This window comes from Coturnix japonica, chromosome 17 (assembly GCF_001577835.2).
Source record: "Coturnix japonica isolate 7356 chromosome 17, Coturnix japonica 2.1, whole genome shotgun sequence".
NCBI classification, from domain to species: Eukaryota; Metazoa; Chordata; class Aves; order Galliformes; family Phasianidae; genus Coturnix; species Coturnix japonica.
In genome coordinates this window covers 2785630-2809603 of record NC_029532.1, presented here as the reverse complement: position 1 = coordinate 2809603, position 23974 = coordinate 2785630, and positions in this window count along the sequence as shown.

Below are 23974 nucleotides of genomic sequence, written 5' to 3'. Positions count from 1 at the left end.
TATCATCAGAGGCATTGCTGAGTGTAAGCATCCGACTTCTAACACCAGAACTACTTCTCATAGAAGATAACTGATCATAAATTCTCCCCTAGCCTGGCTCAATGTGATCCTAGCACACCTCCAGCACTGCAGAGCATCATCCTCTAAGCTTCAATGGGACCTCCATCATCTCATGGCCAAAAGCACTCTACAGCTGAATGGCCATTTGGAGAGAGGTATCTCAGCAGCTACACAAGAGGCATCGATCCAGCTGGCACATGGATTGACCAATATATATTTTATTCTTCCTGTGCTGGAGCCCAGAGTTTTGGATGAATATGTGCTTAACTATTTATAATTGACCTTTGCACAAAAGAACATGAAATTTTTATAGCCTAAAGCCTCATTTATTAACTTTACTGGAGTGTAAAATATTGCTGTTTGCTATAAATTTGTACCAGGACAAACAATATATATGCTAATTAGTGGCTGCGCAGCCATTCGGGGGCGTATGTGCTCACCAGTCATTTCCAACAGGCAACAGTGAAGCATGGAATAGACAAATGACAATTGACTAGCTTGATGCTCTCTGTTCAAACAGTGAAGTCTGAAGAGGTGAATTAATGGTGTTCATTATAACAAGTCCATTTCCTTTTCATTTCCTTTATAAATTAGTCCAGGTAACATGCTGTGTCCCTGAGAGAGCCGATCATAGGCAACCTGCTGAGATGCACCTGCAAAACCCATCACTCTGGAGTTCTTTCATCCCTTCTTACTCAGCTTTTCTCTTCCTTTGCCCTCCTCCATCCCACCCATTCATCTTCTTTCTCTCCTCCATTTGCCCTTTTACCTTTGTTTTTTTCCTTTCCTTTTGATTTTACATTTCCTTTCTTGACTTTTCCTTTCAGTTCCATCCTTCTTTTCTTATTATTCCCTTTTCCCCCTTTTCTTTGTTATCTCTTGCTTCCTTTTCTCCTTGGTACCTTCTTCTCACCACATATTATCCTATTGGAAGCACTTTTGGTATCTCATTAAATCACAAATGCACAGATATACCTAAAGCTCATCAAAATTCCATATGAAATACAACTACAGGAAGGAAAAAAAGAAAAGGAAGTGAGATGTGTTCAGTTCCTTGTGGCTGAATCAGCTATTTCATGGTTGGCTGGAAGCAAAGAAGAGAGGTTGTAGGGATAATAAGAGGAGTTTGTTGGAAACATCTCTAACAGTCCAATCTCCGCAGCTGCATCTGAAGATCTCCTGTTCCTGTGAGTGCTTGTCACAAGCAGATCAGTATTACAGACCAAAAGGTAAGTGGCAAACTGCTGGTGCTGCGTGTCATTGCTCTCAGTATTTGTCTGAGGATGAGGAAGGGGAGGTCTATGCCATTTTTAGTCTGCATGGACTTGAACTGATGCTCCTCAGAAGGCAGCCCTCCTCTCCCATCTCCCTGCACCCCTCCAGGATATCACCTACAGGAGTTGCTACTTAGCTGTGCACCCAGACAGACAGACAGCCCTGTACTATTCAGACAAGACAGATGTGGCTGTGATGGGTGTCAATTTTGGCTGGCTCCCTGCTCAGGAAGGCTAATCCACTGCTCTTCAGAAACCCTCACAAGCGTCAATGGGGACATGGCTTTCCATGGAACTTTGCCCATGTAAGGAATTACATGCAGCTCATTGAATAGTGGCAGATGATTAGAGATTTACCATCAATGCATTTGCAAGGAAGTATTTTGTTTCTCTCCGCACCCCCCCCACCCCCCACCCCCCCTGTAAAATATCAACATGGCAGAAATTACTTCAGATTTTCTTTTGAAGAAGACAGGTATATCCCTATTCTGAAGCCCATGGGAGAGAGTAATGTGCCCCGAAATAGCATTATCTTGAAACAAATTGACATATCTGGAGGATTTTCACTTAAAAATAAAATTTCCAGCATTTTCACACTATCCTTCAAACAGTTTGTGACAAAATTGAGTTTCTATTTAACTTTCTATCCTATCAATCCTATTGATATATTGAAACATCACACTGGAGCAAAATTCTGCCCGTGAATCTCATCCATATTCTGCTATAAATGTTAAATAGAAGCACTTCCCTAAAACCACAAACTTTCTGCTTGCTGGGGAATAACAGAAACCCTGCTGTGAAGCTGTCCTTGCGTATGTGCAAAGGTAAACAAACAAATTTTTCATTAACAAAATGGTGGCATAGAAAAAACACCAGTGCATCCATCTCTGAACTTATACATGTTAAAAGGAAAAAGCTCCCTTTAATGATTTTTGTTTTCTCATAGCTCTCCATTAATATCAACAGTTTTGAAACGTTTGCAATAATATGCTAAAAGCTTCAGGGTTCTTCCATTTTAACAGAAACAGCTTCTTGAGAAGGCTGAGAGTTTGCTCTCTTTTCATTTAAGGACAGACTTTTGGTGGAAGCATAATATTGATGTTAAGGAAAGCAATGACAGCAGAGCAGCAAAGTCCAGGCTGCACCAAGTGAGGACTTCCTCAAATGCAATAGCCAAAGAAACAAAGGAAAGAAGCCATTTACCTCCAAAAGGCCTCAGATACACAAGGGTCTCTAGCAAGATACCTTCACTGCCAACCCTTAAATGAGGTCTGGGAGGGGGTGGATGCTGGCTCCATCTCTTCTAGTCACTCAGGGACATTGCATGCACATGCACTGCCCTGGGTTGGCCCTGCCTTCCCTCCAGCTACTCAATCATGTTATGTCACTGACTTAGCATTTCCACTACAGTGTATTTACCAAAAGACATTTTCCTTTTTTGCCTCAGTTTCCCCCCAGCAGTAGGGAGGATGTGGCACTGCTGTTAAAATAGAAGTAGCATCAAATGACCTTCGTGTTTCATGGCACTTTGGGAAAATGAGAAGACAGGGCTGAGCATCATCATAGTCAGGGTGCTCCAATGAGACCCCCAGCTCCAGGCCATGATGCTGTGAGGGCTGCAGGCAGCACAGGGCCTGGGTCAGGACAAAGCACCATGGGAGAGCAGCAGTGTGAGCTGAGCTAACAGTGCTCAAACACCCACTGCCTTCAGAGATTATTTCTTAAATTGCCAATCTTGAGGAAAAATTATGGGCCAAATTGTGTGCTGATGTAGCTCGTCTCAGCTCCAGCAGAGCTATCGTAGGAGATGCTTCGACTGCAGCCTGAGTGTGCCCAGCTTTACGTGTTCAAACAGCGTGAGAGTAGCTGAAAAAATGCATGAGGTTTTTATAAATACATTCTGAATTCTTGTTTATATGTCTTCTCTCTTTTACATCTTCAGGCTATGCTGAGGTAGTTTTTTTTTTCCCCAGCTGCATCTGCAGAAGAAAAACACGGCATGTTTTCTTACAGAAAAATGTGACTCTCTGTTAGTTCGTGTTTCCAAGAAATGAAGATTTACCTGAAAAACCAAACAAAGCTGATAACGCTGGATAGGGGGTGAAGGATGCACGGGATTTTAAATAGGGAGCAGTGATACGCAAGTTCCATCCTATTAATCCTTTGTATCACAGATGCCCTCCTCAGCATCCTCCTGGGCACTGTATTTTACATGAGAATAAGTGGGAGATCTCCACCATCTTATTGGCACTTCTCCTCAGTCTCAGCAGGGGAATGAATATTTAATGACTGAAATTCTCACTTCCTTCAGCCATAGGCCAGGTCCGAACCAGTGCTGGCAGCCCCAGCCCCTCCATCACATCAACAATTCGGTATTGTCCCACTGCATTATATTCATCAATAAAGAGTTTAAAAGACCTTCCTCCCATTCTTTTTATTGTCATATAGGATCTGAATTATTCACGTGTCTGTAAGTTTAAGTATAAACTGAGCTTGATGACCACTTTTCTTTCCTTTTTTTAAATTTTTTTTATACAAACAGTATATCAGCAAAGGTCATCATCATAAAAATACTGATCCACTTTGTACCTGGTACATTTGGGTTTTCCTGTGGTTTTGAAGCTGCCAACCCAAGCCTTCCTCCAGCCCTACAGACACCCCCCACCCCCTTTAGACCCCCTTCCTTGTGTTTCATCACATGTATGAAGTGGCTTTCCGTGTCATTTCATCTCCATTCAAATTAATAATGCCTAAGATTGGAGTGGCTCAGCCAGCTCCAGATCTAGACTGCTTTTCTGGACCACGTTCAGCACCCAGCAGGCCTGGCAGCAGCATCCAGTTCTAACTGTTGTGAGGGAAGGGACCACTTTCCCCTGACTACTCCCGCACAATGGTTTTGCTGCCACTGCTAATATTTGAACAATGTGTTTGCCAATTACGTTAATACAAACAAGTCCCCTGGATTCCAGGGAAAAGGCTGTGCAAACCTGAAAAGAAAGAGATGCTGGAGGCCTGGCTGCTCTGCATATATTGATGCTAAGAGGCAGGAGAGGCAAGGCAAGGACAAGACAGAGAAATGAACCTTTTCTAGCAGGGACAGTCTGGATTTGCAACATGGCTCAGCTTGGTTAAGTGATGGGTGACTCCCCAAACTCACCCTGCAGTGCAGGTAGATGAATGGGATAACAGAGACTACAGGCTGGTGAAGTGCCCCCAGGAGTCAAACACTGACTCCATGCCTTTGATTTTTCCATATATATCCTTTCTTGACTAAAAGTCATCCAGGTGAAATAAGATATTTTACTTTTATTTTCCATCTCTGAGTGATCTGCTCTAATGCTGAAGGTTGATGTCCTTGAGCTATACTTCAGCAGGTAAATTCTCCAATGTCAGTGAAAGCACTGAACATGAATGCAAGCTCAGATCACTACATATATATACGTACAAGGGGATAGAAGTCTTTAGCATCTTGGAGACTATTGTCCATACTCTTCAGCATCCAACTGGAAATTGTAACTAACTACATTTGTGTTTCTTCTGACTTGCCCTGAGATGAAACAAGCTGAGCACCTCCAGTGGTGTAACAGATGTTAGAAGACAGCCCCAGCCCTCCGCTGCCCTCTCAGCTCCCCAGCAGTCTCCATTTAATGTCCTCATGCTTTAGTTCACTTTAGCCTTTCTAGTCCTGGCACACACACATACATGCCCACATGCAAATCCTCGCATTGAAAACTGGCACAGACCTTGCCATTCCTGGTCCTGTGAAATAGCAAACACTGCACAGCTGGTTTAATAGTCTCTAAAAGGCTCATTTGGAGCTGTTCAGGGGCTAAGCCTCATCACCACGGCACAGAGGTCTGCTCATCAAGCTGTCACCACTAATTGCCACCTCCTGCTACCACAGTGCTGAGGTCACATCTTTGGGAGCAGCAGGAGGGGTCCCACCTGGGGTCCAGCTCCCAACCGGGCTGTTGCAGGTACCCATACAGCACAGCCAGCTGCTTTGCAACCTCCTGCTACCTCAAAGTTTGTGATTCTCCTGTTCTTGTTTCAGCTCCAAATGCCCATCTGTCTCCAGCCATTTCTTAAATTATACCTGAGCTGCCTCCATTTGTTTCCTTCTGAACCTGCTCCAATATTGTGGGTTTGAAAGTTCACCTCCAACCTGGTCATTATTGGCTTTGCCTTCCACTTAAGAGCAATCATGAAAAACAGGAGGGGAGAGAAGCAAGCAAGAGTCCTGAGAAAGAATAAACAAATTACATGCCATCTGAGCTCAGAGAGGCATTTTCCAGCCTAAACAGAAAATGCAGCTTGCACGTTCATTATAGATCAGAAATAGGCATCTGTTGCTTTTGTTTTGTTTTGTTCTTTATAATGAGTCATTCTTAAGAAAGTCAGAAAAGTAGAATGGATGGAGGTGAAATCAGAGCAAAACGACAAGCTCAAGGGAAGAGATCACCAGGTCAGTGCCCACAGTGATGCTCCTCTGCATGGGAATTCTCCTTGCCAGTGTTTGCCCCTGGCTGTCCACCTCTCCCAACCTCTCCTCCTCTATGAATCGATTCCACATCCCAGTGCTCTGCTCCTACATCCATCTTCTGCCTCAGGCTGATGCTCCTGCCTTGCTCCAGCCTCTCTCTGCAGCATTCCTTTCTTTGCAATCCTCAGTGCCACTCCATTCAGTCCCCAGATGTTCCCTACTTGTCAATTTTGTCAATCAAAATTGGCACTTTTGCCTTTGCTTCCATGCCCCTCAGAAACTCCAATTGCTCATTTAATCCCCTGACTCTCTCTCATTGCAACAGTTTCTTCTCCATTCTCACAGAATCATAGAATAACCTGAGTTGGAAGGGACTCAAAGATATCAGCAAGTACAACTCCTGGACTCCACTGATATCTCACCTTCACCTTCAGCCCCCACCCTTAACCCTAGCTATCCCCTTTCAGCCATTCAATCTCAGACCTGTCTATACACCCTAGAAATACCAGCACAGACACTTTTGCCTCAGGGCCCGCTGCTCTGCTGGCATTACACACACCATCACACCAGGCTTTTCCCTCTGGAGCTCACTAAAGCATCCCTTGGGTGACCAGCTCTGCTCTCCTGAGCACCATCCAGGCTGTGTTCTGCAGCCCTAGCACACACAGAAGGGAGTTTCTTCCCTCACACAAGCTTTCTCCCAGTGGTCAGCTCCTGAAGCATGAGATTAGAGGAGGTGGAAGCTATAAAAACTCACTTGCAGGAGAAATGCAAGAAAAACCCAGGCAAGGTCAGGGCATAACTGGCACTCACCCAGCAGCTATAAGGGCAGCAGTGCCTGGGAGGATAGCAAAGAAGTGCACTGATATGTGGCTAGGCAGCTAGCTATGGATATCTAAAATTATCAATGCATACAGATACATTAAAATATAGTTTCTCTTTTTTCCTCCCCTATTTTCCATCAATACCATTTTATTTTTGTCAGGGGGGTGGGAATGGCTGTGAATCTGCAGCAGATCTGGAGCAACATCTCAACAGCCCAAGTGACAGCAGTCACTGTGAGCTTAAAAATCCACCTATACAGACTTCTTTCCAGCCTTATTTCCAATGGGTCTTTAAATCCCTATTACAAGTTCCCCCATAGCCACTGGTATCCCAGGGAGGGAGATGTCCCCTTTTGCCCTTAAGGAAGGAGAACAGAGAACTGCTGGTACGACACCAGCTGGGCGCTGCTGTGACTTATCAGGGATCATTTCTGCCTCCTTCAGCACCCGGAGCCTTGTGGATGGCTGCAAAGCTCCTTGAGAGCCCAGTGGAACATTTAAAAGAGGAGTCACAGCATTTCCTTTTTAAAGAGCTGTTCTGTCTCCAGCTAAAGTGCTGTTGTAGCTCACTTCTGGGAGGCAGAAGCCTCCTCTGGCTGCGTGATTTTGCTACTTCAGGCTGGAGTCCCTGGGGAACCACCATAAACAGGCTGCGGTGACAGCCTGATGGCCCCCAGCAGCCTCTCGGCAGTCCTGCTGCTGCCTGGGGATGGGGTGATGGGGCCAGGGCTGGGGATGAGATGGCATGGCCAGGATGCAGCCCCAGGGATGGGCACTGCTTTTCACCTTGGGGAAATCTCCAGACACTGGACACCAGCAGCAAGTTATTTCTCTTGTCCCAAAGCACCAAATTATCGAGCACTCGAGCACAGGCAGCTTGCAGCTATTTTGCACTTGAGCAGCAGCCAAGGGAGCTCCCCTGCCCTGTGCTGCCATGTGGTTCTTTGCCATGTTGAAGAGCTCCAGCTGCTCTCTCCCCTTCATTCCCTGCATCCCCTCCATGCCCCCCTTTGTGACCTCACACAGACTCCCCACATTCCCCATTGTGTGCAATGACTCTTTCAGCTCTCAGCAGCAGAATGATCTCTTGCAAAATCAGGCTGGGCGTTTCTCTGCAGACCTGAAATTCTTGCCATGGAAAACACCCACTCGCTGAATTTTGCCGTGGGTTTATTATCTGCTGTGTGATGTTTTGTGACAGTCATCATCCCCAGCCCATTTCTGACCTCCTTCAAGCTGATAACCAAAACAGATGACTTACAAGGACTGCAATCCTGGGCTTCCCTTTGCATTAGCACAAGCACGTAGACAGAAGTGAGGGGGAGAAAAATGTGAAAAAATAAAGCAAAATCCTCAAGACTTTCACACTATGAACCATAGCAACAGCACTGCAATCTCTGTCCTCCCTTTGCTTCCTCCTCAGGGGAGCAGGTCCCTTGCTGTGCTGTGTGTTGACTTAGGGACCAAGAATGTGGCAATTTGTTATAGTAGATGCTTCTGACTTGAGAGGGACTTCCATGGTGTTTCTTGGGATACTGAATCACTCCAGCCCTTACAGCCACAATATTTGTATGGATCAAATCAATTTCCCCTTTCTCTTTCACATAGATTACTTCATTTCTTGTAAACATGATTATTACAGGTCTGCAATTCGAAGAAAAAAATTAGTAAGGAAATCTAAACAGCCAAAGAGACAAAGCCGAAGTGCACACAGACACCCATTCATTTCCAATCTTTTGCCATAAAATATCATTATCTTTACAATGAGATCTTGATTTTTATGAATCTGCCACCTGATTATTGGGGTTGGAAGTGCAACTACCTATTGTGAACAGTTGAGCTTCTTTGCAGCAGTAAACACTAGCTGTGGTAATGGGGATTAATTGGTGGGATGGTGTAATGACCCAAATAATGGGGTGTTTGGAATGTCTTTCAGAGCCTTTAGATCTCTGTGGGTCTGGCAATGAACCTGAGGGTCAGATCTTTGGGCAACCATCAGGATGGGGTCACCATCATCTACACACAGAGCTGATGGGATGGATTGAGGCATGGCAGTGTCAGCAACCAGCAGCCCTGGAGAGAGAAATGTGGACATCATACCAGGCCACCTTTCACTCCCTGCTAATAATTAATTACTCACTTAAAACTAGGTTTCATCTCCTGGCTTTATGTCCATAGGAAGCCACTACGTTAGCCTGATTTCTGTGCTCATTATCACACTCCAATCCTAAATAAACATGCAGGTAAGTGATAACATCCATCAAGTGACCACACAATGAGAAAATCCATTGCAGGGTGTATTTTTTTTTAACAGCGCCATTGAACATATTAAAAAGGTAGCAGAGCAGTAACCTTGAGATAAATGATAACATGGTTTTATTTTTTATTTAGGGAGGGGAAAAAAAGGATGACACAGTTTTATCATATTTATAATAAAAGTCATTGACATAATAAAACACTCCCATCACATCAGTATTCATTTCTGCAAATAGAGCGCTGACGTTTTATAATATTAACATGTGTTATAAATGTCACTGATATATTAAGATTTTCAGTCTCTCTAACCAAAAATATAGAGAGATGAGTGAGGAAGAGATGACTAATTCTAAGAGATTAAAGGGAATGTTTTCTCATGCAATTAAATCATCTACTGATTGTGAGCCGAGGAAAACACACAGAAGTCCTGTTCTGTGAGTGCAGGTTTTACCTCCAGCACAGTGATTACCTGGGGCACAGAGTGATGGGAGCACTGGGAGAACTCTGCATGCTGGGAATGCATGAGTTGGAGAGGTGTTGCAGAGAGAGCATCGCATAGTAACAGATCTGTGCTGCTGGGGCAGCTCAGGCTGCTCAGAACCCTCACAGGGGTTTTTGGGAGCCTGCTTGCAGGGCTGGAATGAGATGATTTTGAACACCTCTTCCAAACCAAGCCGCGCTGTGATTCTGTGATCCAGAGCCAGAATGAGGTCTTCATTGCAATAAACCCCCCCTTAGGGATAAGCTGTCAACAGGGCTAGATCCAGGAATGTAAGCTGCTAATGACATAGTGATAAACACTCTGAGTATAGTTAAACAAGCTAGGAATGACAGAGTCCCTCGATACTATGACTAATTCTTTCTAATAAAACCTCTCTACATTTCCAAGGTCCCATCAGCCTTATGGGTCAAATCAGGCATTGGGCCATCAGCCCTGCTGCTCTTGGTTACTGCAGGAGTGGCTGATCACAGGAAACTCTCCAAGGTTCCTGCTGCTTTGAAAGGGTCCAGAAAGGTTTATTTGGGTCACTGTCAGGGTTTCCTCCCCCAGGAGCCTCAATTACAGCTGTGTCAGTGAGGGAGAAATGTAAATCCCTATCTGCAGATGAACTCACCAGTGCCAACAAGAAGCACTTCTGTTATAAAACACCATGTAAAATGACAGAGACCTTGGACAGGAGAGAGCAGGAAACAATAAACATCCCACAGCAGGGAAATGAATTTCTTCCCTGCCTGCCTTTCCTTTTCGCTACATTGCATAGGAATGGGGAGGGCTGGAATGGCCGGGCCAGGGCTGGGAGACAGAGGGAGAAGCAAAGGCAGCAGAAATGGAGATTTTGTACTTACTAAAGCAAGCTATTTTTCAACCTGCGTTCAGCTCTAAAGTTCACCACTGAATTATTAAGTGTGGCAGGCTAAGAATCTGTTCCAGCAAATAACAGCTATATTTCTCTGGGGGAGCTTGGGAACCCGAACCTCAGGACTGTGTGTGGGGCAGAGCAGCTCTGGCCCCAGCCCTCTCACACCACCCCAGGACATGGTCCAGGTGTAAGGTTCAGTGCTTCATCCATGCCCTGCCCCACACCTGACTGACGCTTGTCCCAGTCCTAATGCCACCCAACAGTGGGGAGATGCAGTCTTGTAGTAGGCAGCAGGGGAAGCAGATGGTACAAATAAGAGGGTCCAGGCTCACGTGATGACTCTGCCTTCTCTAAGTGAGATATTTACCATTGCTGATTTGCAAGAACACGACCTTGAGAAGGTTTCATTGTGGTTATACCACAACAATGAGGGGAAAGCCCAGAGCTGCTCTGCCATTCTCAAGCCAGCATCGCTGAGAAGAGGGTATTTGATCCCCACTGAGAAGATCCTTCTTGCTACTGAAGTACAGAAGACTTAATTATGTTTTCAGATGATAGCTTAGATTCAGCAGCATGAGCAGTGTTGTAAAACAGGGAAGCTGACTCAACGAGACACCCAAGACAGCCCAGCCCAGCCCCTTCAAATGCATTGCACAAATGATTGCTTTTCCTACAAGATTAAAAACTGAAGCAACATGAAGGGTTAGTATGTTTCACAATGAATTCTGATTTATCAAACATGATTAGTGGAGTATGAATATGGATGGGATTCCTAAAAACAAAAGAAAGTTCACGCGGTTTATCTTTCTTTAAAAGATTAATTTAAACTCAAGGAGCATTAGCAGCAACACAAATATATTTTGTGTAAGATCAGGAAATACAAAGAAGGAGTTGACAGCGAGGGAAGAGATAAACAAGAAAAATCAGGTGGACTCAAGTAGGATCAGTTATGTCATAGAATCATAGAATTATAGAATGACCTGGGTTGGAATGGACCTCAAAGATAATCAAGTTCCAAACCCCTGCCACATGCAAGGCTGTCAACCTCCATGTCTAATACCAGACCAGGCTGCCCAGGGCCCCATCCTACCTGGCCTTGAACATCTCCAGGGATGGGACATCCACAGCCCCTCTGGGCAGCTTGGGATGTCCAGGGATTTGCTGTAGCCATACACAGTGAAGACAATCTTAGAATGAAAAGGAGTTATCTGAAATATATTTTTACTTCTGCTATTAGCCCTTGTGCTTCAATTTACTCCTGAGCTGGTGATCCAGATAGGTGGATCTGGATAAGTTCTCTCTCAGCCACTCAATTTTGTGTTTCTCCTCCTATGCCCTGACTTGACCCAGAAGGTCTGGCATGATGAGGGGCAAAGGGACCAAGGGAATGCCCAGCACTGCTCTAGCAGGACATCCTGGAGAGGAGGTGACCTTTCAGAGCAAAGAGCTGGATGCAAAGCTCAGAGCTGTGCCCTGTGACAGTGATGAACACATCTGGGAGCTGACTGTAAACTCACTGAGTCCATGCTTGGCCAGTTTGGACCCTGAACATTGCAGAGGAGACCTTCATCTATATTTTTAAGCCCAGATTCCAGCTTTTCTGTCTGCCTTGCTTCAGGACAGCTTCCAGGTGGTCCCCATGAGGCAGCACAAACACCAGTGATGATGTTTTCATGCTATGGATGAGAGAGCTACTCCTCTGCTGTGAGGACCATATACCTCCAACAAATATAATATTTATCAAGATAGCACTCTGTCTAAGCATACAAGGTCTCCTATGCACATCACCATGGTATCTGAGTGTCTCATTTATTATAGAAACAAACAACTCACTTCAGAAACGAGTTAAGGTTGCTAAGTGACAACAATGTACTTACTTATCACATCATTTGCAAAACCCTCACACTTAAAAGCAAGAAAATGAATGATTAAGGACTCCTGAAACTCTATACTGCCCACATAATAAATATATATTTTTAATCTGAGTACAAAAAAGTGGACATTTTATTTCAGCCAAACAACCCTTTGCTCGACCTGTGAATTGTCTTCTCTCTAGTATTTCCTCCATCTTTGTGTGATATTTTTATTGCATTGAATTGGATGTACAAACATTTCCTTTTGAGAAATATTCATAAGTAGAAAATAAGATTAGTTAGTAATTCCAAGTGCCACCTCTATGGGCTGATACTGCTTGTGTAATAAGCAAATACGTGCACATTTTTATGGGAGGAAAAAAATAATGCTGTTTGTTTGCTAATCAACCTTAATGTTGTACTTGTGCTCCAAATTATTCAAAAGGCTTTGTTTTCTGTTCCAGAAATTCAAGAAATAGGGATAGAAAAATATCTCTCCTGGGTTAGAGCTGAGATTATTGAGGTGTTTTACAGCACACGTACTTGTTAAAACAGATAATGGGTAAAAATAGGTAAAATCCAAGTTAATCTAAAGCTAAGGAGAACTTTGACATCGTCTTCAGGTGGGTCGGGATTTCACCCTTCATATGTTTTATATAAGCAATAAAAGATGTATGAAGCTCTTAATTATTAATCTCTTAGCTTTTAAGCGCTTGGGTTTAGTACCTAATGCAATGGGGACAAGTGGTGCTGAGGGACCAGCGCTGTTACTTCATTGTAATCTGTTTGAGAAACAAAACTGCTGCTTGTTTCAGGTTTTCCTAAATCATTCAGATGTTTATTTCCTGCTCTTCTACCTTCTGTTTTTGCATGGATTAATTAAGGCATAGCACTTCTTTCATTTGCAGCACACCAGAGCCAGGTAGCACAGGAAGGCATGAACCTACATCCCCAGAGGAGCCTCCCAGGCACTGGGGCATCCCCACTGGGGCTGTGTCCCCCTGCAGACCTTTGGCTGGAGGCAGTTTTCTTGCTCAGCTGTGCAGCATTCTGTATTTCCAAGAAGACAAGACGTAATGGAGAGGGCAGATTTCTCAAAGCATTCTCTTTCCCTTCCCTGTGCCACTGCAGTACAGGCAAGGAGAGTTTCTAAAGGATTCAGTGCCCATCAAGCTGTGCTCTCTTGAAAAATGCAGCCACTCACATTGAGGCCTAAATGGGAGCTGGGTAATGTGGCTCTGGTTGCTGAAAGAATTAGTCAATGACAAAAGGGCAGTCACAGCAGCTCTTCTCCATTAGCTTCCTCTTTCCTTCAACAATATCAATTATGGAAGCTCTAGCCCAAGGTCCCAAATAATAGCTATTTCTCTACAATATTACTATTTTTGCACATAAAAATGCCTTTTGCATGAACTACTGTCAAGGTCTAATCTAATCTATTTATCTGTATTTACAAGGCACTTATCTATTGGAGTATCTAAGTGCTCCACACAAACACAATGCTGTTAGCAAAATATGGCATTATTCCAGTACTCTGCATCCCACTGAATGGTCTCCTGAGCTCAGATCTTCCCTCTTGGAAAGCACAATAAGAACTTTGGTCATGCAAAAAAAAACACTAAGGCCAAAATGGTTGGTAAATTGCTTGTTGATTTCAGTGCATCAGCAGACTTTAAGCTGGGTGCCTTCTTGTGCTGGTACAGCAGAGTTCTGCGCCCAGCACCATGTATTAATGTATGACCTGGCCTTCTCTTCCTTGTCCTATGCACTCCTCTGCCACAGCAGCATTTCCAGGCCAGCAGTGAGCCCTGTGTTCCTTTCACTCACAATCTGTCTCTGGGATATGTGATATGGTTAGACAAGAGAAGAAAAACAGACAGAAACTATCGGTCATTAACACAGCAGTAGATAGATATATTCCTAAAACTAAACCAGAATAAATTTCTAGTTCCCCCTTTATTTCATTCTTAATATCCCTAAATGAGATACCTTCTGTGATGAATTCTCCCCAGGCAATATAATACCAGATTTTCCTCTGATTTTGGCTGGCTGGGTCAGGCCAAAGCTGCCTGAGGAGGCCCATACATCACAGGGAAGGCAGGAGTGATGGAGAAGCTGGACAGCACAGCAGGAATTTGAAACCCTGCACAAAGAGAAAATGAACAGATTTTGGTAGAGGAGAGGTAAGGATTCTATCACCAAATTCCCTATGCGAGGCAGTGTTGTGTGAGAGAGAGGAAGAACTGCTTAGCAAGGGGTGAAAGAAAAAGAGGTTATTAGAAACCACTGCTGAGAGTCCCACTGTGGAAATGCAGGTATCCAGATCCAGCTATAAGTGCAGGCAGGTTTCCTAGCTGCGAGAAAAGGCCCTGTTCAGAGCAGCTGTCATTGCAATCTCCTAATTGGAAATAATTTAGACTGTCTCAAATCAAAAAGCCCTGAATTAGACATTACAGCCTCCACCTGGAAGCAGCTCCACTGGCATCCAGCTCCCCCACTGGCCAACTGATATCTGCTGCATCCCAAGCACCCTGCAGGAATGGATGGTCAGGAGCAAAGGGTGAGAGCTGTGGGTGGCCTTGAGAGCTGGGGCTCCACTGAGATGCCAGGAACAACCAGGGGTATGGACAGGCAGGGTATGCAGGGAATAGAGGAAGATAGGGAGGGGGACTCATCAAGGCAGCCCTGCAGATGCTCCACATCACACACCATGGGAAAACTTGTTGGGATCAGCGCTTTTTTGCTGCTTATGTTAATGGGTCCTTTGTGCTGTTCCTATGCTTGTGTATAATTAAGATGAGATTTATTTGTTTGCTTTAGCTTTTGCATTATGAGGGAGAAGAGGGAGAATTGTGACAATTGTAAAGAAAGATTATGAGATGATATAAGCCATTTTGAGAGGGTTTGTTTGTTTGGGGGGGAACAAACAATTTGACACAACAACTGAAAATATCTGGAGCAGAGATTTCAGATCTCTCTCTCAGAGAGAGAAGGGTAAATCCCCAGAGTGCCTTGGAGAGTGATACCCAGTGAGATGAGTGCTGTGGTAGGACAAGCTTTCCAAGAGAGCTCGGCTCCAGGACACTCAGAGATACAGGGTTTTTTAGTTCCTCACAACAACCCCCTTTGGGCTGAACGTTTAACATCCCATTGCCCTGCTGACCTTTTCGTGGCACTCAGATGCTTCGAAGAGGGCAGAGGCAGCTGGAAGAGCAAAGGTGGGATGGACAAGCAGTCCATCGGGAAAGAAGAGACAATGTGTGCCTTTGGTAAAACATCTGAGACCAACACAGCAGCAGCAAATCCTCCCATGAACCCCAGGCAGTGGATGGAGCTGCTTTGATATCCACAAACCCAGACTATTGCATAGACATCACCATACAGGGAGAAGAGTGGAAAGACCATCAAATGCAAAATGTCTCAGGTTATGCACAGTGTTATGCATTACCTTCCCTTCTGCATGTTCCGGGCTTACTTCTTTTCATTCACCAAGCTACCAAAGCCCTGAAACTGGGAATTGCAGACAGTGTGTGAAGTAAGCTTTATTACTGAAAAGAGTTTAACAGATGCTTTTAAAGCACATACATCCTAACCTGAGTGCCTTGGAGCCATTTTAGTTCTAGTACTGCACTTAGAGGTTTTTTCATCCTGGAACTTAGGAGACTAAAGAGACCACGGGGAAGTCTGATGCATCTTGATAACAAATTGGACCTAATTGCCTGAGTACCCTGTGCCTGGGGCAGGTGCTGCAATGAAGCTAGAAAACACTGGGAAAAACTGCTTCCATTCTGTTAGATCTGCATGACTCTGGGCTGGGAGACGGAGGGAAGGGAGATGTTTTCTCTAGATACCTTCCTTTACTGACATTTCTCAAGTGAGTTTAGTAACTGGCTGAGTTGTTCTAGATTTTCTGGGGAAGTTTCACTAGCACACATTTTACTTCCTGTGTTGGATCTTCACAAGCAGATTGTTGTATCTGCCTACTTATTTCTTAGGGAAAGCATTTAAAAAACACCAATGTGAGCTGGTCTGCAAGCAGCATGGAGCCCCCACCTTACTCCTGTCCCAGCTTCAGACAGGAGGAGGGCAAAGGAAACACCTTTGCTCTCCTTACTGATACTATATGAGTACTCTTATGCCTGCAGTACTTTGTGATTAGCATGGTGGGTTCACACCCAAAGAGATGATCCTTGTCCTAAAATGCTTTTTCTTTTCCATCTCAAAGTCCAATCCAGTCTTCAGTTCATGACCATTCTATTGCCAGCACCTGTTCTATAAATTACACTAATCCCATCTATAAATTAGTTCATGTACTAGACATCAAGCACAAAACAAATAGTGTGACGGTGTCTTCACCTGGCCATAATCCTGAATCAATACCATTTCATTCTCCTGTCTAAATCACAGAGATGATCTGTGCTACCACTTCAAGTGCTAATGGTTCCCCTTTTAAAGATGGGACCCAGTAGGGTCTGGTACACTATGGACATTGTCAAGCCATTCTGTGGCCTAAAATCCACGTAGTCTAAGAGGAAGGTATCAGTCTCTGATAATAAAAGATTAAGAGGAAAAGATGCTTCGGAAAAGCCTGGAACAGAGCTTGATAACTACAGCTGAGTGTAGTGTTACTGGTCAATTTTTTTGTTCACTGAAAAAGTAATTTCAGAGCACAGAAAGCTTTTCACCAATTTGTTTTGACTCCCTCAAATAGCTAATGTGAAAACAAGAGCAAATAAGAAAGATAATATCCCACTCTGGCATTTTAGAAATGAAGAGTCTTTTCAAAAGAAAACAGTGTTTTCTCTTATCCAGATTGTACTTCTCTGTCCACAGCCTAAAGATTTCTGAAGATGAAAAGAATGTTTGTGCTTGGTGAAAAACAGAACTTTTCCATTCAGCCTATGAGAAATTCCCTTTTTTTGTTTTTTTTCCTCTAGGAAAGGCAAAGAGGGAAAAAAAAAACGCATAATCCATATTGGTTTGCATGAATTCTAACATTTGTTTTACCCCTTTGCTCTGCCCAGGGATGCAGGTAGAAAAATGGCAGCCTTGCAGGGACATCGTGCCTAAAGGATATTCTACTGCAAGGGATCAGATTGAATTTTGAATCAAGAAGCTCCAATTTTTTCTACTTTACCCCTTCAGAAACACATTGAAAATGAGCTTTATAAATCAATCAGATGCCAAGGACAGAATTGTTTACTGAAATGCACATGCTTCATTCCTCAGGACAAGGCCTCAGCGTTCATGATTCTGGTTGGGTGGGACTCGTACCCAGAGGGGCTATGGCAGAGAAATCACTTTCCATTTGTGAAGACACTCACTTAACTACACTCGACAGGAGTGTGAGGACAGAGCTGGAGGCCTTGAGCCACTTGTTAGTCAGAGAAGACTCCAAAATGCTTCAGTGTTCTGAGCATCAGCAGCAGAGAAGTGGCAAGAGCTGGAGAGAGCACAGCAGCCCAGGCAAGTCCCTCCCAGGATGTCTGCTCTTCGATGTGCTCTCAAGAGGAAGATTGCCAAGTGGGAAGATATATTTCTATGCAGGCAAAATATTTGCTCCCTCCCCCTGTCTGATCTCATTTTGTATTAAAATGAAGTGCACCACGAGATGAAGGAATTTGCTTTCATGGAGGTCCCATGAGCAGCTATCCAAAATTGTTAGCAACAATTGACTTGCATTTGTTTGCAATGAAATCTGTAACAATTTCTCTTTGCTCTTGTAATAATAGTAATACTAATAACAAAAGCCATAACAATAAATAATGATACAAGTGCTGTCCATCACAATTTGCCACCAGCACCTCCCTGCTAAAATTGAGAAGTCCTGGAACTGGAAGAAATAACATGACACAGACATATGTACAGTATTCTGTGCTGAGGACATAGGTATGACACAAGATTCTTTTTCTTTTTATAAAAAGCCTCTTAAGCCAATATACCTGCTCAAAAATTCCTGCAAAGCATCTGACATCCCCAGCACAACTCCCTGTAATGATCCCAACCTGCTTTTAGTCACAGATGGGCTCCATCTGCCAGCAGAAAACTGAGACTCTGTACCCAGGGAGCAAACCAGTATGAGGATAAAGAACAGCCAGGAAGAAGCTGACCTGCAAACCCATGCAGAGCCATGCTGTGAACCCAAGCATGTAATCCGGTCTTCTGGTGTCTATTGACCTGCTTGGAAATAGGTGAGCTTATGGGAAATTGCTGCTTCTGAGCAGCAATAAGCACACACCTGGGACAAAATCCAACACTGAGCCACAATGGGCTGCAGAATAACCCCTGACAGTCCCACTGCTGTATGTATACATAGTGTAATGCAGGGCAGGAAAGGCACGATGCTTTCACCTCTACATCCCCCCTGCTAAGGCAGTCACCAGGCTGCTCACAAGCCATTCTGGCTCTGCAGAAGAAAGCTACATGCCCAAGAGGGGAGCATGCTGCCAGGAACACTTGGGGCTGTGCACTGTGGCATGGCTTCTTTGGTGCAGCACAGAAACAATCTTGCTTTTATACTCAGTCCTCTGTGCTGGATTTCCTCAGGACACCCTCTTGTAGAACACAGTCTATCAGTTATAGGGCATGCAGCTAAACCTTCTATTAAACCTGGCCCCACTTCCTTTGCATTGCAACTTACACTAAATTTGCCTGTGAAAGAGTGAAAAAGAGGATAGGAAAATCCCAGCCACCCAGAAATGTAGCTGAGTTCCCCAGCTGCAGTGCTCCATGGGTCAGACAGAGGTGGGTGATGTTAGACAGATTCCTGCTGTGCTGTCCCATGGTTTTTCAGGTCCTCCCTCCTCTCCAGCCTCAGGAACATCCCCCATTCCAGTGCTACCCTAGAAACTGTTCTCCTGAATATCTGGAGATGCTTTTAGGATTCCCCTTCTTAAAAAGGTTCTCACGTTGGAGGCAGAGATGTGGGAAGGAACACAAAGGGCTTTGACTCTATTCATCCGCTATCCACCCTGATTAATTTTACTGCTAATGACTCTCCAGACATGGTGATGTATGGGGCTCTGTCGGTGACAAAAAAAATTGAACTTTTACTAATTAAGTAGAACATCTTCATAGGGTGAAAGGTTTTGCTAACGAAAGTAACTCACAAAGAATTATGTTGGCTGGAGACTGCTGCTGAGCTCACACGGAGTAAGGACAGAGAGAGAGGGATAAAATATTCGCTGCAGCTACCAGGCCCTGGGAAGTCAAAGAGCAGGAAAGCTCTGTTGTGCTCTTATACAAAGAACTGGTGAATAGCTGAACTGCAAACTGGTTGAGACTTTCTTCCCCAGTAAGCTATGGGAAGGAGCACTTGAAAGGAGCAGTGCTTCAGACACTGGGCATTGGTGATTCCTACCTGATGAAGACATGCCCATGAGCTCTGCAGCCTTGCCTCACTTCTTTCCCTTCCCCTCTTCCTTCCAGCCCGCTTCCCATTTGCTGCAATGCTCATTACTTTAGTAATTCTATTGTCTCCCTTTCGTGGAGAGATTTGTGGTGTTTTAACCAAGAAACCTACATTAAAATATTGAAATGGGTCATTAAATATTTATTTTCTTCAGCTACTTGTAAAGACAGAAGGAAACTGGGAAAAAAACAGTCAGAAAGGAGCATAATATTCACATTTTTTGAAGAGGCTGTTTATGGTTATGTTGCCTGAGGGACCTGCAAAGACAGAATCACAGAGGCCATGGCTTTAGCTTTTCCTCCATGCACTTTGTCTCCCTCTCCAGTGGCCTTCTTTTATTCTAGGATTCAGCTTGTTGTGCTCAATTCTCCCCTCTCCTTCTTCAGTATAAATCACAGTTAGCTGTGTTCAGGTTGGTCAGTGAGGCAGCTGTATATTACTTTGCTCTCATGATGGAAAAATGAGGAGACACCCAGCCACGTGCCCCTGACCAGATATCCCACTGTGGTCCCTGCTTCTCCTCTCACATGTGCTGATGGACACCAAGCACAGCTCCAGCAAAGGCACACAATATCTTTGTGACCCCTTTCTTTAGCCAAAGGTGCTCACATCCAGCTTCTGCACAGACTATTCGTCCCCTTCCTTTCATGGCAGAAAAGAGGAGCTGAGGAAAGATGGCACAGATCTCTGATAATGCTCAGTGCTTGGGACCAGCTGCACAGGTTGGTTTTACCTCACTGGGGCTATCTTCATTAATGTGTCCCTTACCATGGCTTAAGGATTTCCTCTGTAATTACCAATCCTCATATCTAGAATAACAATTTCATCTTGCACAACCTGAACAACCAGGCTGAGAGCTGCAGTCCTATTGCTTCCCTTTAGCCTGAACATTCACCACGTGTGATGCCATGGTGTATGCAACTGGGACAGAATCAGTGTGCCTGGGGCCCTGGCCATGGAGATTTCATCCTTAAAAGGAATGTAGCTTCTAGTTATAGAAAAAGTGAAGAGCACTCTGCTGTGTTTCTCCACTTCTTTCATAAGCGTGCTCCCTCTCTCCAGGGTCAAGCACAACATTTCTAGGGTGCTTAACGATTTATTTACAGCAATAGTTTTTCTCTGCACTCCCACACACGCACACATTTCTGGACAACGCTGGATTATTGTCGCCTGACTTTCAAATCATTTCGTTTTCATCTGCAGGTGATGGATAGTACCAAGGGAACCAAATGATTACGGCCACAAAACTAAAATAGCTCAAATGTTTGTGAAATAGTTGACCAGGACAGGCAGCAAACAGAAATGCACCGGAGATGGTTTTGCATGAATTCACTGGGCAGTTGCGCTTGTGGGATAAAGTGTTGGTATGGAGGAGGACTTGCTTGGTTCACCTGTCTCTGCAGATCTATGAATGAAGGTCAGGGGAATTTCATGTTAGGAAGCTCAAAGCAGCAGCACTGACATCAGGCACGTTGTGTTCAGCACCTCAAGACCTGGAGGAAAAAGACACTCATTAAGACCTATTCAGAGAAAGGCAGGGCACACAACATTTATTGCAGAGACTGGTGCAGGTTCTGTCTGCAATCATTTTTCTGCATTATCTGGCAAAAATACGTTCATCCTTTTGATAATATATCAAATGGTGCTCGTGTCCATTGATAATGCACCAGATAAGAAGCAGAAATAGAAGGAAAAACGTGTAGGAGTGTGGGGAAGCACTCCAGAAAATGCTGAGTTCTATTGCAGATGCCCCATCAAGTGCTCTTTCCCCCTCCCCATCACTCCCTAAAAGTGCTTAAAGTGTGTAATTTACCTTTAGAGAATCAACCATCATTCTCTAGTCATTTTGTTCACTGAATCCCCACTCATGTTTGACTGTATTTCTGGTGTGAAGAAATTAATTATTTCACCCCTGAATCTCTGGTTTCAAAAGAAGAATTCTTTCTTCAGGACTCTGTTTCAGCATATAGTTTTTTGACAAAAAGCATAAGCACGGAAGCTACAATACAAAGTTGGCACTCCCAATGACAATTTATAATAATAATAAAATGAATTGTTTTGAGCTGCTCCATGCTTTGCTGGGTTTTCGGTTCTTTTTCTCTTGCCTGTCTCGGAAATGGGGGAAACTCTGCCAGGTGTTGGCCCAGGTACGTGAGAACAGAACAAAGAAGATTCCTTTGAGACACAAATAAGATCCACCTTACGCATGATTCAGCACCTCATGTCAGAATATGGTCCATTTCAAAATGAACACAAAAGGCTGATCACAATGAGCAATAATCCAAAAATAAGCTGGCGAGAGGAGCACACTGTGGATTTGAGTGGGGCATGACAATTAGAGCTGCACAAGATAGTCACAGGGACGAAAATAGATCCAATTCCAAGTGGAAGGTGCCTTTGAAATTTGGGATTTGCATTTTTTTGTGTGCTTTCAACTCAAAAATAGCGACTTGGTTAAATAGAAAAGGCAAAGTGTGAGGATAAGAATAAATATTAATTTATTTTAACAATAATATATCTAAATCTGGAAGAAACCCAAAAGTACTTCTTGTGCAAGATTTAACACAAAGGACTGTGCTTTGTTTTGTTTAGCTCTAACAAATCCGTTTCTAATTCTAAACACTATGAAAGAAAACTGTAGCTCCTTTCCATTCACCAGTTAGAGAAAATGCATCTCAGATTAAGAAGATGCCCAATGACATCAGGAACAGTTCCTGCTCTTGATCTTCCACTGACTTCTCAGATGGCTTCAGCTCTGTATGGGTAGCCCGTAGTCAGTGGGATTCTAAGATGTACTTCAGAACCTGATAGCAACATACGTATTTTTTTGGCATGTACTTTTCCCTTTGCATCACAGGTTCTCATCTGTACCATGGTGATCCCATGGAAAAAAAAAAGAAGACATGCTCTATGATTAATCCTCACCTGGGTCCTTCTTTTAGCCCTCTAGCTCTTTGCAGATAGGTTCTGCCTCAGGTAACAGCAACTTCATGCTTCTCCTATATTTATTCTGCTACTTGCCTCTAACAACATTTTCCAAGGTATATTAGGTTGTTAATACACCATTAGAACTTGCAGCTGATGCTTGAAATTCTAACATTTTCAACATTTTGTAAAACAGCTCATTACAAAATGTGAGCTCCTGTGCTGGTGTTTCTGTGTAGCTTTGCCTCTTCCTCACACTTTTGTCCCAGACCTCCAGATCTTGATACCTTCCTAATAACACCTCTCAGTTCTGTTTCCCTTTCCACATGGACAAAACAGAAGGGTTTCCTCATAAGCAAGACCTCAAAAGAGGTCTTGTATTTATTGTGCTTGAGGCCATTCCACTCTTATTTTTAACTGGATTTGCTTAGCCCAGAGATCTGTCAAGTCTTGCAAACAATTAGATGCAAAAATCCCCAGTGTCCATCAAGGAAAATTTGGAGACATATGCCAAAGTCAGGCAATGAAGGTTCACTTCAAGAAATAACTCAGCCTGAGTGTCATTTGATGGGGCCAAGAAAACAGTCTCCCTTGTAAAAGAATGGTTCTCTTGCCCACAAAACAGCAGTGTTGCCAAGCTCCAAAGCTCACTGCAACACTACCTGCCTTGCCAGCAGAATTAGCGCCCTCAGAGCTTGGACAGTTATGAGAGAGCAGAAAGAAAGGGTTGATAAGAACCCAACTAAGTATCCCTGACCTGCCCAGAGCTCTTTCCCTCACCCACTTCCCATTCTTCTCTTGCTCATGTTTCTGGGACTATGAATAAGGTTCAAAAGTAAAGGGTAAACCCCCCTGGGATAGAAGAAGCAGCATATTCCTGAATTGCTTCCTGCAACAATTTGTTTGTTCACATTCATGTAGGATCGGATATCTCACCTACTGCCTTAGAAATGCTGATGACAAGCACAAATCCTGCCCACAATACAAAAGGCAGAGTGTGCAGAGACCCTTTGGGCAGCTTTTCTAGTAGGGATGCAGACTTCTCTAGACAGATGCTCTTTGTGAAGATCTCCTGTGACAGTTTCTATCAGATGCCTCTGATCTGAGCAGTCACTGACCACTGCAGCACAGAAACCTTCTCTTCTGCCTCTCCACATCCCATCATCAGAAAGGCACTCTGGTTATTTTATTTAACACCTCTTATTTTTTTTGTCTTTCTGCGTTGACAAATAGCGTAAGACATACAGAGAAAGGGTGTGGTGCTTAGAGTTCAAATCTGAGACAAGAAAAATGTCAGGGAGCTATTTTTACCTCTGCATTAGACAGTGCCTAGAGCGGCCAGTCACACTGTTTTCTTCTCCTTTTCCTTTTCCTTTTCCTTTTCCTTTTCCTTTTCCTTTTCCTTTTCTTTTCCTTTTCCTTTTCCTTTTCCTTTTCCTTTTCCTTTTCCTTTTCTTTTCCTTTTCCTTTTCCTTTTCCTTTTCTTTTCCTTTTCCTTTTCCTTTTCATTTTCTTTTCCTTTTCCTT